Source organism: Rattus norvegicus, chromosome 2 (genome assembly GCF_021556685.1).
Source record: "Rattus norvegicus strain SHRSP/BbbUtx chromosome 2, alternate assembly SHRSP_T2T, whole genome shotgun sequence".
Classification (NCBI taxonomy): domain Eukaryota; kingdom Metazoa; phylum Chordata; class Mammalia; order Rodentia; family Muridae; genus Rattus; species Rattus norvegicus.
In genome coordinates, this window is record NC_141535.1 from 62,016,826 (window position 1) to 62,029,605 (window position 12,780).

The 12,780-nt window shown below is 40.4% G+C and overlaps 1 protein-coding gene across 2 annotated transcripts in view; it reads left to right on the forward strand.

The window, feature by feature from the left end:
- Adamts12 (ADAM metallopeptidase with thrombospondin type 1 motif, 12) overlaps positions 1-12,780 on the forward strand; it is a 307,826-nt gene that overhangs the window by 202,620 nt on the left and 92,426 nt on the right.

Genomic DNA, 12,780 nt, shown 5'->3' on the forward strand with positions numbered 1-12,780 from the left:
AGCTTCAACACCCTGGTATTACCCTACATTGGGGAAACAAGCCTTCACAGGACCAAGAGATTTTTCTCCTGTTGATGCTGGACAATGCCATCCTCTGATCCATATGTGGATCATGGGTCCCTACATATGTATTCATTGGTTGGTGGTTTGATTGGCCAATACCGTTGTTCTTCCTATGGTGTTGCAAACTCCTTCTGCTCCTTCAGTCTTTTCTCTAAATCCTCGACTGGGGTCCCCTTGTTCAGTTCAATGGTTACCTGCAACCATCCTCATCTGTATAATTAGGGCTCTGGCAGAGCCTCTCAGGAGCACCCATATCTGGCATCACCAATAGTGACTATATTTGGTGGCAGCATATGAATTGGCTCCCGGGGGTGGGGGGGAAGTCTCTGGATGACTACTCTTCAGTCCCTGCTCCTCTCTTTGTCCTTGTATTTCCTCCTCTGAGTATTTTGTTCTCCCTTCTAAGAAGGAATGAAACATCCACATTTTGGTCTTCCTTCTTCTTGGGTTTCATATGATTGGTCTGTCAGTTTTTTCTTAGGTATTCCAATCTTTGTGGCTAATGTCCACTTATCAGTGAATGCATTCCATTTGTGTTCTTTTGTGATTGGGTTACCTCACTCAGGATGATATTTTCTAGTTCCATTCATTTGCCTAAGAGCTTCATGTAGTCATTGTTTTCAATAGCTGAATAGTATCTCACTGTGTAAATGTACTACATGTTCTATATCCATTTCTCTTTTGAAAGACATCTGGGTTCTTTCCAGCTTCTGGCTATTAAGTAAGGCTGCTATGAACAGAGTGGAGCATGTATCCTTATTATATGTTAGAACATCTTTTGGGTTTATGCCCAGGAGTAGTATAGTTGGGTCCTCTGGTAGTACTATGTCCAATTTTCTGAGGAACCACCAGACTGATTTTCAAAGTGGTTACACTAGCTTGCAATCCCATCAACAATGGAGGAGTGTTCCTCTTTCTCCAGAACCTAGCCAGCATCTACTGTCACCTGAGTTTTTGATCTTAGCCATTCTGACTGGTGTGAGGTGGAATCTCAGGGTTGTTTTGATTTGCATTTCCTTGATGACTAAGGATGTTGACGATTTTTTTTTAGGTGCTTCTTGGTCATTTGATATTCCTCAGTTGAAAATTCTTTGTTTAGTTCTGTCCCCCATTTTTTTATTGTGATTATTTGATTAGTATAGGATTTATAAAGAACTTTGCCCGATCTGTGGGTTGCCATTTGGTCCTATTGACAGTGTCCTTTGCCTTACAGAAGTTTTGCGATTTTATGAGGTCCCATTTGTCAATTCTTGATACTAGAGCATAACCCATTGCTGTTCTGTTCAGGAAAATTTCCCCTGTGCCTATGTGTTCATAGTTCTTCCCCACTTTCTCTTCTATTAGTTTCAGTGTATCTGGCTTTATGTGGAGGTCTTTGATCCACTTGGACTTCAGCTTTGTACATGGAGATAAGAATGGGTCAATTTGCATTCTTCTATGTGCTGAGCTCCAGTTCAACTAGCACCATTTGTTGAAAATGCTGTATTTTTTTCATTGAATAATTTTAGTTCCTTTGTCAAAGATCAAGTAGCCATAAGTCTGTGGGTTCAATTCTGGGTCTTCAATTCTATTCCATTGATCTACCTGCCGGTCTCTGTACGAATACCATGCAGTTTGTATCATGGTTGCTCTGTAATACAGCTTGAATTCAGGGATGAAGATACCCCAGAAGTTCTTTTATTGTTGAGAATAATTTTAGCTGGAGTTTTTTCCTTTTCCAAATGAGTTTGTAAATTGTTCTTTAATTTTCTTGTTAATATTTACTGGTCCTTTAAGTTGGGTATCTTCGTCCTCTTCTATACTTATTATTCTTAGGTTAGGTCTTCTCATTATTTCCTGGATGTTTTGGGTTAGGAGCTTTTTGCATTTTTTGCATTTTCTTTGACTATTGTGTCAATGTTTTCTAAGGAATCTTCTGCCCCTCAAATTCTCTCTTCAATCTGTATTCTATTGGTGGTGCTTGTGCTTGTGGCTCCTGATCTCTTTCCTAGGTTTTCTATTTCCAAGGTTGTATCCCTTTGTGATTTCTTTATTGTTTCTATTCCCATTTTTAGATCCTGGATGGTTTTGTTCAATTCCTTCACCTGTTTGGTTGTGTTTTCCTGTAATTCTTTAAGGGATTTTTGTGTTTCCTCTTTAAGGGCTTCTACTTATTTACCTATGTTGTCCTGTATTTCTTTAAGGGAGTTATTTATGTCCTTCTTACAGTCCTCTGTTATCATCATGAGGTGTGATTTTTAAATCCAAATCGTGCTTTTCTGGTGTGTTAGGATATCCAATATTTGCTTTGGTGGAAGAATTGGATTCTGATGATGCCAAGTAGTCTTGGTTTCTGTTGCTTAGGTTCCTTTGCTTGCCTCTTGCTGTCTGGATATCTTTGATGTTAGTTGGTCTTGTTGTCTCTGACTAGAACTTGTCCCTCCTGTGTACCCATGAGCCTGTGAGCCTGTGATCTTTGGAGTGAGAGCGCTCCTAGCAGACCAGCTTTCTGCAGGCAGGTTTTGTGTCTGAGGGCTGTGGGAAACCCCAGGCTCTGGGCGCTGATGTCTTTTTCTTAATTTATGAAGTCAGATGTTCTACATTTATACTTTTATGGCATTTACTTGAATCTAATTGGTTTTTATTAATAAATAACCAGACACACAAGGAGATAACACCTCTCTCAGCACTCATTAAACCCAAAGTTTAGTCTGAATAACTTTTTTCACCTGATATTTAATTCACTGATGTCCTAATGATCACAATGATATAGCTTCACACACTGAGCAGAGAGAAACTGAAGAGTCCAATTGAAGGAGGCATTATAGGAAAAGGCAGCCTAGACTGCTTCATAATACTACATTTGAAAAAAACTGATCCTAACAATGCTTTCTATAAGGCCTCTTTGTTGTCAACAAAAGTGACTCAAAAAGAGAGAGTGTGACTGGTATCCTATTACTCAACTCAGTCTCTACCTATTTAGACCTGATTTGTAAAGGCTATTAAGACTACAGCCATTTTAAAATTTTTTTTTTTTTTTTTTTTTGGAGCTGGGGACCGAACCCAGGGCCTTGCGCTTCCTAGGTAAGCGCTCTACCACTGAGCTAAATCCCCAGCCCCTTAAAAATTATTTCTTGTTGCTTGTATTTAATTTTGCAAGGAATGGGGAAATAATAAGTCTTGTGACCTAATGTCCAAGAATAAATCTGTTTAAAGAGGAGATGCTTTTAGTTAGGTAAAAGAAATTGGTACCATGACACAATGTCTTAGCGCTAATGGTCAAGTCCATGAATTCATTCAACACCATCATTTATCATCTATATCATCTTGGGTGTCTTTCTTTTTAACAGAAGTGCTAGTAAATACAATAAATTCAATACATTTTATGTTACAAATATTTTAACTATGTTTTTCACTGGGAAAAGTGAAAAATTCTTGCATAAATGATTAGTGTCCCAAGAAGATATATTTCCCTCCTTGAAATTGCTTTTGCATTTACCTGAATGGAGACCAAAACACAGGAAGCAAGATGGTGATTTCCAGGTTCCAGTAAGCTAATAACAAGCTATGATCAGACTGTAATTTTAGAAACATTCTCCCAAAATTTTCTGTTAAACCAATTAATTTTCATGGAAGCCACAAAGAGCCCAAAACATGTTTCAGTTAAGATAATTCAGGACCAAATCTAAAGCCAGAAATCTAGTTAAAATAGATGTGCTGACTACATTTTAGAAGCATCAGGGAAGCTTTTTAAAGTTACTGATTTCTGGGCTTTATATCAAATCTGTTAATTCAGAATCCTGTGATAGAGACACTGATATGTTAAAAGCTCCCAGCTTCATTAGCATACACAGCCAGAACTGAGAACTGTAGTCACCAGAAAGGTAATGTGAAATCTGACTTTTAGACCTGAGTAATTTTGCATGTATAAAAATACCATTTTATTTTGCATATGAAAACCAATGTTTTGAGCAAAACATGAGGAGTCTTGGTTGTCTCTACTGAAATCAACTAAATTAACATAATAGAATAAGCCAAATTCTGTCAATTGGCTTTCTCTTCCTAAATGTCAGTCCTTTTGATGAACTATAACTGCCTACTTTATGTAGATCCACACTAAGTTTTTAATAGTCAAAAGCTTTGGTCCAATAAAATATAGCCTACATACAATTTATCCTCCCAAGATCTAGGTTGTAGTAGTAGTAGTAGTAGTAGTAGTAGTAGTAGTAGTAGTAGTAGTAGTAGTAGTAGTAATAGTCGTCTCCTTACAAGTTACAAGTCTCCTTACAGATACAAACTGTAAGCCCTTGATTCTTATATAGCTATTGTGGGGCTTTCTTGAAGTTTAATTAAGACACAGAGCCATTTACATTTTTTAAAGCTGGGAGCCTTTTGCTGGGACAGTCTCTCAGCTATCTATCTAAATGTATCCTGACTTCTCCTCCATCCCATCTCTCCAAGTAGTTCTCACTGCCTGCTTCCAGCTCCCTCAGTTTCCCTACTACCACCTTCTGCATCTCTCTGAATCTTCCCAATCTCCACCAGCCTGAAAGTCCCACCTCTGTATTTCCTGCCCCAGCTTGGGCTGTCAGCTGTTTATTATGCAAAAAGCCACATTCTAGTCTGAACCAATCAGCAGCAGGAAGTCTCCTGATCCGCCTCTTTGGGTTGCTCTTTGCCACCTAGGCCTGCTTGACCTTTACCTCAGTAGCTTGCTCTTTATTTTTATTCTTACTTTATTTTTCATTATTTTTTTAATTCACACTACAGCCCAGTCAAAGCCCCCCCCCCGCAGTCCTACCCAACAAATCCCTTTCCATAAAGCCCTTTGCTTCTACTCAGAGAAGGGGAAGCCACCCTTCCCGTTTTTCCCACCTCATGTACCACTTTACTCCAGGACTTCCGGTCCCAGCAGGGCCAAGCACCTCCAAGCACCTCCTCTCCGACTGAACCCCACACAGCCAGTCCAGGTAGAGGAACGAGATCTAATGGCAATCAACAGAGTCATAGACAGTCCAGTCCCACTCCATTTCTTAGAGGACCCCAGTGAAGACCAAGCTGCACATCTCCTACAAATGTGTGGGGGGCAGAAGGGCAGTAGGTCGAGCCCCTGAATGCTCTTTGGTTGGTGGTTCAGTATCCATGAGCCCCCATTGGCTCAGTCAACTCTGTAGGTCTGCCTGTGGTGTCCTTGACCCTTCCAGTTTGCTCAATCCTGTCCACCACTTTTCTACAAGACTCCTCAAGCTCCACCAATGTTTAGCTATTGGTCTCTACATCTGCTCCATCTGCTGCTAGATGAAGACGCTCAGGAGATCATTATGTTAGGTTTCTGTCTGCAAGCATACAATTATCAGTGTCAGGGATTAGCTCTCTCACATGGGAGGGGTCTCAGATTGAGCAAGTCATTGACTGTTCCCTCAATCTTGGCTCCCTCTTTATCAGTGCATCTTGTAGGTAGAATGAATTTTTGGTTGAAGGTTTTGTGGATGAGTTGATGTACCCCTCCTTCCACAAGAAGTCCTGCCTGGCTACAGGAGGTATCCCCTATGGGTAGGAATCTCAGCTAGGGTTTCTCCCCCATCCCAGGACTCCAGCTAGTTCCAGAAACAGTTTCCACTGATTTGCATTATCACACACAGCCCTCTCCCATCCTGTCCTCTCCCTACACCTGATCACCATCCCCATTCCCCTTCTCACACCCTTTCCACACCATTCCCTCTCTCCAATCCATCCAGATCTGATGGCTCTTTGTTTCCCCTTCTAAGTGAGATTCACATACCCTTCCTTGGGCCCTCCTTATTATCCAGTTTCTTAAAAAGCAACCTGCTTTTTAATATGATAATTTCTCAGAACAGCCATTTGGGCAGATGAGGAAAAACAAGCATTTTCATACAGAAAACCACCACTAGTCAATGACTAGAAATGCCAATACCAAAATCCTGACACCACAGAGCACAACACAGCAGTGGGCACAGCAGTTAACAATTGATAATAAAGGGACACATCTTCATACAATACAGGGGATGGCAAGCCATTCCAACATAAAGCAGGAAACACCAAGTCACCATTTCAAAATTAGCTTTGCCACCAAGAAGTCCCAATTCAAGCTCTGGGAACAAAGTCATTCATGAGCAGGTGGCTACAATGTGGCTGAAGACTCTGACAAAGATTTTTCTGGAATCTTTCAACCTGTTAGTATCCTCAAGGCAGGTGGTCTGAGGATGCCTTTCCCACTGACAGGGGAGGGGACGGTCCCCTAGAGATCTCCTGTGAGAGTGTCATGAAACAAAGTATAAAGTAACCTTGGGAGAGGGGAAGATGTAGTATGAGGTGCAGAAGGGCACAGTGAGCCTGGAGGGACAGCAATGGGTGGAGACAGGAGTAGGGTGGGGACATGGATCCTACAATAATGTTCTGGCTCTACGTTTACAGCAGTGCTGAGCTATCAAAGAGTTAAGGCAGAAGAGCTTCAGATATGACCAGGGAAACTACTTAGTTTTTGAACTATTTCTACAACTAAAACAGGAAAAATGAAACTATATTGTAGGGCTATTATAAAGTGTTCAATGACTTAAGACAAAAAGAAATATTGCCTGAGGATTCTAGGAGCTAGAAGTCTGAAACAAAGTGTAGATATCTATCGCCAAGTTCTCTCTGAAGGCTTCAGTCCAGACTCTTTCTTTTGATGTCCAAAACATCTGATGATCACTGACAGCCCACGTCAGTTCTAACTTGTAGCTCCCTCATCCTGCTTTCTGTTTCCATCTTCACTAGAACTGTCTTCACCCCGTGTGCTGTCTGCAGCACTCTCCATCAAGGCACCAGTGTTTGGGTTTAGAGCCAGTGTGATGTGGAATGGCCGCTTTCTCTTTTGATAGCTCTGCAATGATTCTCTCTCTCCCATAAATTCACATTCACAGCTACCAGAGATAAAGATTGCAACATGTGCAAGTGGGGGGGGCATTATTTAATATTCAGCAAGAATCAACCTTGAGAACTTAAGGCGAGGGAAGCTTTATGTTGTTGTTCTTTTCATTAAGTGAAATATCATGCACCTCTTCTCCACTAAGCAAGCTCTGTTCATACTCACATTTTCATTGGCTGGGAACAAAATCATCTTAGAATAAGCATCTTTCTAGTCTCTACATTTTCCCAAGAACTTTGAAAAAGAATAGTGGTATTGACAGTGGCTTATGTTGAAGTACCAGTTGGTATTTAAGCTATAGATTATTTGAAATTTTGCAAAGCAAAATAATATTATATTAATATTATTATTTTATAATATAATAAAATAATATTATGAAGAAAAAGAAAATGGGTAGGTTGCTATTAGTTGCTAGTACATGGAAGACTAAACATCTGGTGAATTAGGAACCTATTCTTCCCAATTAATAACCAGGATAATGCTTTTGCCTTACAATTCTTCCAGCTCAAGGCCTGACAGAAAAGGGGATTTAAGTGGTTCTGGTTGATTTTTAAGGGCACTGCCCACCAGGGTGCATATCTATTCCCCAGTAATAGCACTAGAGAAAGGCCATCATGAAGTCATGATGCATGTTTGCTCGTAGCAGCATAGCCACTTCTGATTCCACAAAAAGGCCAAACAACAGTGGACCCTGTGGCAAACACATGCTGTCAGACTCAAATCTATTTCTTTCTCTTCAGAGCCCCCCTTTGCCTATATGCAACAGGGAGAACTCATGTTAGATGGAGACTACCTTCAATTTTTAGCTCATAGAGAAGCAAATTGGGGATAGGGGAGAGTTCTTGTCTGCTTTCTGTTGTTGTGATAAACACCATGACTAAACAGAACTTGGGGAGGAAAAGATTTATTTCAGCTTAGAGGTTACAAACGAAACCAAAACAAGGCAGGAGCAGGCTTGCTCCCTGAATCTCATGCTTAGCTAACATTTTCTACAACCCCTAGTACCATAAGGGATAACTTTACCCTCACTGGTCTGGGCCCTCCTACATCAATTGGCAATGGAGAAAATGCCCCACAGATGTGCCCTCAAGTCAATCTGATGAGAAGAGTCCTCAAAGTGATACTCCTTCAGATAACTCTGGGCTGGGTTGAGTAGACATCTGAAGCTAACTAAAAAAGTAAGGTTCCCTCAGTAATCTATTTAATGTACCATAACATAGCATAATATACTAAGAAAATATGCAGGTCTCATGACTACAACTCTTGCCCTCTAGTCATGTAAACTGGTATTTGTTGTGTTTTATTAAAAATAATAATAATAAGGGAAAAGCCAAGAATGTGTTTGGTGGAAGTGCACTAAGGGGTAGGGGAAGGGGGTACCTCTGTGGGCCCATGCTGAGGCAACCCTTCACCCTGAGAGACCATCCACACAATGGTATAGTATAGAATAAAGTTTATTCGGGACACAGTGAGGAGAGTGGAGAGGGTATAAGAGACAAAGAAAGAAAGAAAGAAAGAAAGAAAGAAAGAAAGAAAGAAAGAAAGAGAGAGAGAGAAAGAAAGAAAGGAAGGAAGAAAGGAAGAAAGAAAGAGAAAGACAGACAGACAGACAGACAGACAGAGTGTAGAGTAGAGGCTGGCCTTGAGCATGTGGAGAGAGGGGAGAGGGAAATGGGGAGAGAGAGGATAGGGAGCAGGAGCAAGAACAAGAGAGCAAAAGAGTGAGGAGGGGCAAGGAGCCCCTCTTATAGTGAGTCAGGCACACCTGATTGGTGCCAGATAACTGCGAGGCGGAGCCTGGACTAAATGCCAACAGCATTGATGGGGATACATGGCCACCTACTCAAGTAGAAACACATGGACTTGAGGCATTTGTATATAATTTTTGGCTTGTCTTACTTTATTATTCACATTAGGAGTATTTCTTCTGGTGGAAATTTTTTTTAAAAAAATTAAAATTAACATGTCTCAGTATATGTTTTCTTGGCTCACTCCAAGTCAGTGGAAGAATGAAGGTCACTGGGAATATGCTTTATAAAGGTCAGCTTATAAGAGATTGCACAAGGTTGGCATAAGCATATCGCTTGTGTGAGAGTTGGCATTTTATTTCTAGCCACGGCAAACATCTATGTCAAACACTCTTCTATCTGTTGTGACTTGTATAATTAAGTTTTGATTTTCTGAAGATCTCTTAGTGATTTTTGTTCCTCAACTAAATCAAGCAGCAAATAGTCTTTGCACCAACAAGACAATTGGAGTTGGTTAACTTGAGGATTCGATGTCAGTGAGTTGTCTCAAGGCTTAGCTGGCCAAGGGTATAAAGCCTCAAACCTTCCAGTAGATCTGGGGTGGATTTAAAATTAGAAAGAAAACTACCTGTGAGAAGAAAAATATTCTATCTAAACACAGTCCTTAGACCCCACATGAAAGAAAGTATAGAGTATGGCATAGTGCTCCTCATACTGTCATGAGAGAAAGCCTGAATCAGAGACGCTTATTTGAAGTTCACGTTTCACAAATTTTCAAACTTAATGGCCTGATTTGGGGCTACAAAAATCCTCAGGTTTCTTCAGACCCATTTCCATCCTGGGGATTTTAGAACAAGAAAGGTTTGACAATGTTAACAAAATAAATGTGAAACAGAGGGAAGATGGTTCCAAAGGATTACTGTGCAGAACACGGAATGAACTGCATAAAGAGTACAGGAGAAAAATTGAGTTAATCAATAGGAGGAACAGTTATTATCCCTCCAAAGCTGGGTGGAGGGACACAAAATATGTCTGATACCACTGAGGGTAAGAAGCATGGGTCATGGCCTGTGGGGGGGGGTGGGGGAAAGCAGGACTAGGGTCTGATGATGGTTCTCAAGGTTAAAGATTTCATGCATCCAATGGTTCCTGGTTTTCCTGATACCCTGTGTCAAGAACCAGAAAGAATATCTGTAGTAAGGTGGGAGGGATTGTGCAACTACATCACCCTGGGGACGTCAGCAGAGGAGTATAAATGAGCCTATCCACACAGACTTGCAGCTACACGAACTCCAGCTCCAGATGGTTGGTCCAAAAATGGTTTTTGTACTTGAGTGTTTCAAAACTGTGCTCCATTCTAACTCTGACCAAGGGAAACCTGAAGCTTCAGTAACTGTGTACTTCCCTCCCTTCCAAACAAGTGCAGCTACTCCTTGTCTCCATAGGTACTGTAGTCAAGGATTCAATGAACCTTACATCAAGAATATTTGGGGAAAAGTATCTGTAATAAACATGTAGGCACCTTTTATTTGTTACTACTTCCTGGAAAATACAGTATAACAACTATATGGCATCTACATTGTATTGGATATTTTAAATTTTATTCTTTTGTCGAAAATAGATTCTTTTCTCATACATTATATCCTGATTATAGTTGCCCCTCCCTCCATGGCTCCCAGTTTCTTCCCACCTCCCCTCCCTTCCATATGCACTCCATTTCCGTATGCACTCTCTTTCTGTCTCTCATTACAAAAGAACAGGCTTCTAAGCGTAACAACCAAACATAAAATATAAAATATAGTAAGACGAAGCAAAAACTATATCAAAGTTGGAAGGCAATGCAACAGGGGAAAAAGAGTCTGAAGAGAAGGCACAAGACTCAAAGACCCACTTGTTCTCCCAGACAGAAATCCCATTAAAAATCCTAGTTAATAGGATAGATAGATATGTAATATAGATATAGATTAGATTAGATATAGATTAGATAGGTAGATTGAGAGAGATAGAGAGAGAGAAAGAGGTAGATAACCATGTATGTATAGCAAAATGTCATTAGGATTCATTTTATTAATTTTTTTCCAGATCAGTAGTGTTTTTGTTTTGTCCTAGGTCTCTGAGCTATCTAGTCTCTAGTAATTGGTTATTCAAGCAGTGTCAGGTATGAGATCCTTCTCTTGGAGTGGGACTTAAGTCAAATCAGACATTGGTTGGCTAATCCTACAAGTTCTGGACCACCATTGCCCTAACGTATTTTATGAGTAGAACAAACTGTACGTCAAAGGTTCTGCGGCCAGCATTATGCCCACCTTTCTCTTTTGGTAGACTTCAGCGTACATTCCTACACCAAAGATGCTAGGATGTAGGAGTGAGCACTCCATGTAGGCACCAGCTTAATGTCTCCATGTTCAAGTGGTTGTCTGGGTTCTGTCCTTGGCAATGGGGCCCTGCTGTAGGTTTGCAGAGAGAAAACTTTTGTCTTAGCGACAATTTGTGTTGATTGGAAATTTCCATGTGACTCCACTTGGCTAATAACTCAATTTAATGCAAACCAATCCCTTAATGGAAATCCTTGCCTGGAGACAAGAAATGGCCGGTTGAGACTCCATATCACCCATTACTAGGAGTTCTACATTCTAGAAAATTTCCATTGTACATGATTCCACCCCACCACACAGGCATCCCCCCAATTCCAGCCCTCTCTCCCTCCACCATATCTCCTTACTCCCAACCGGATCCACTAGTTCCCATCCTCGCCCACCCCAAGACAGTCCACAAGGTCTATGAGAGCTTTATCTTTGCCTAACTGTGTGGGTCTAGGAATTGTAGCATGGTTATCACTTACTTAACAACTAATATTCCCTTACTTTTTTGATGAATAAAAATTCTAATATTCCCTTATAAGTGAGTACATACCATATTTATCATTCTGGGTCTGGGTTACCTCATTGAGGATGATTTTTTTTCTGGTTCCATTGATTTGCCTGCAAATTTCATGATGTCGCAGTTCTTAACAGCTGAGTAATACTCCACTGTGGGAATGCACCACATTTTATTATCTGTCTGGTTTTTTTTTGTTGTTGTTGTTTTGTTGTTGTTGTTGTTGTTGTTGTTGTTGTTGTTGTTGTTGTTGAGGTACATCTGGGTTGTTCCCAGTTTCTGGCTATGATGAATAAAGCTCTGATGAACATGGCTAAGCAGGTGTCCTTGTGGTAGGATGGAGCATGCTTTGGACATATACCCAAGAGTAGTATAGCTAGAACTCAAGGTAGATGGGTCCCATCTTTCTGAGGAACTACCATGTTGATTTCCATAATGGCTGTCCAAGTTCCTACAGCAATGGAAGAGTGTCTCCCATGCTCCCATCCTCACCAGCATCAGGTGTAATTCTAACAGGCCAGCCTTTACATGTTACCTGCTTTTCCCCCTTGCACTTTTAATATTCTTTCTTTGTTCTGCATATTTAGTGTTTTGATTATTATGTGGTGAGAGGACATCTATTGGATGTTCGGTATGCTTCTTGAACTTTTATAGGCATCTTCTTTAGGTTAGAAATTTGTTCTTTTATGATTTTGCTGAAAACATTTTCTGGGCCTTTAGATTTGGTCTTTTCATAGTGTCCCATATTTCCTTGGTGTTTTATGTCAGGAGGGTTTTAGATTTAACATTCTTGACCAATGTATCCATTCCTTCTATTATATCTTCAGTGCCTGAGATCCTTTCTACCATCTTTTAGATTTTGTTGGTAAAGCTCACGTCTGTAGTTTCTGTTCAAATTTCTAAATTTTTACTTTACAGAATCCCTTCAGTTTGTGTTTCCTTACTGATTCTATTTCCAGTGTCAGATCTTGAACAGTTTCAATTATTTCTTACACTCTGTGTTTCTGTTTTCCCGGATTTCTTTAAAGTGTTAATTCATTTCCTCCTTAAAGACCTCTATCATAATCATAAAGGCAGTTTTAAGGTCTTTTTTTGTGTTTCAGGTTGTTTGACTAGTCAGGGCCTGCTGTGGTAGGATAGCTGGGCTCCAGCAGAGACAGATTGCCTTGGCTGTTATTAATTGTG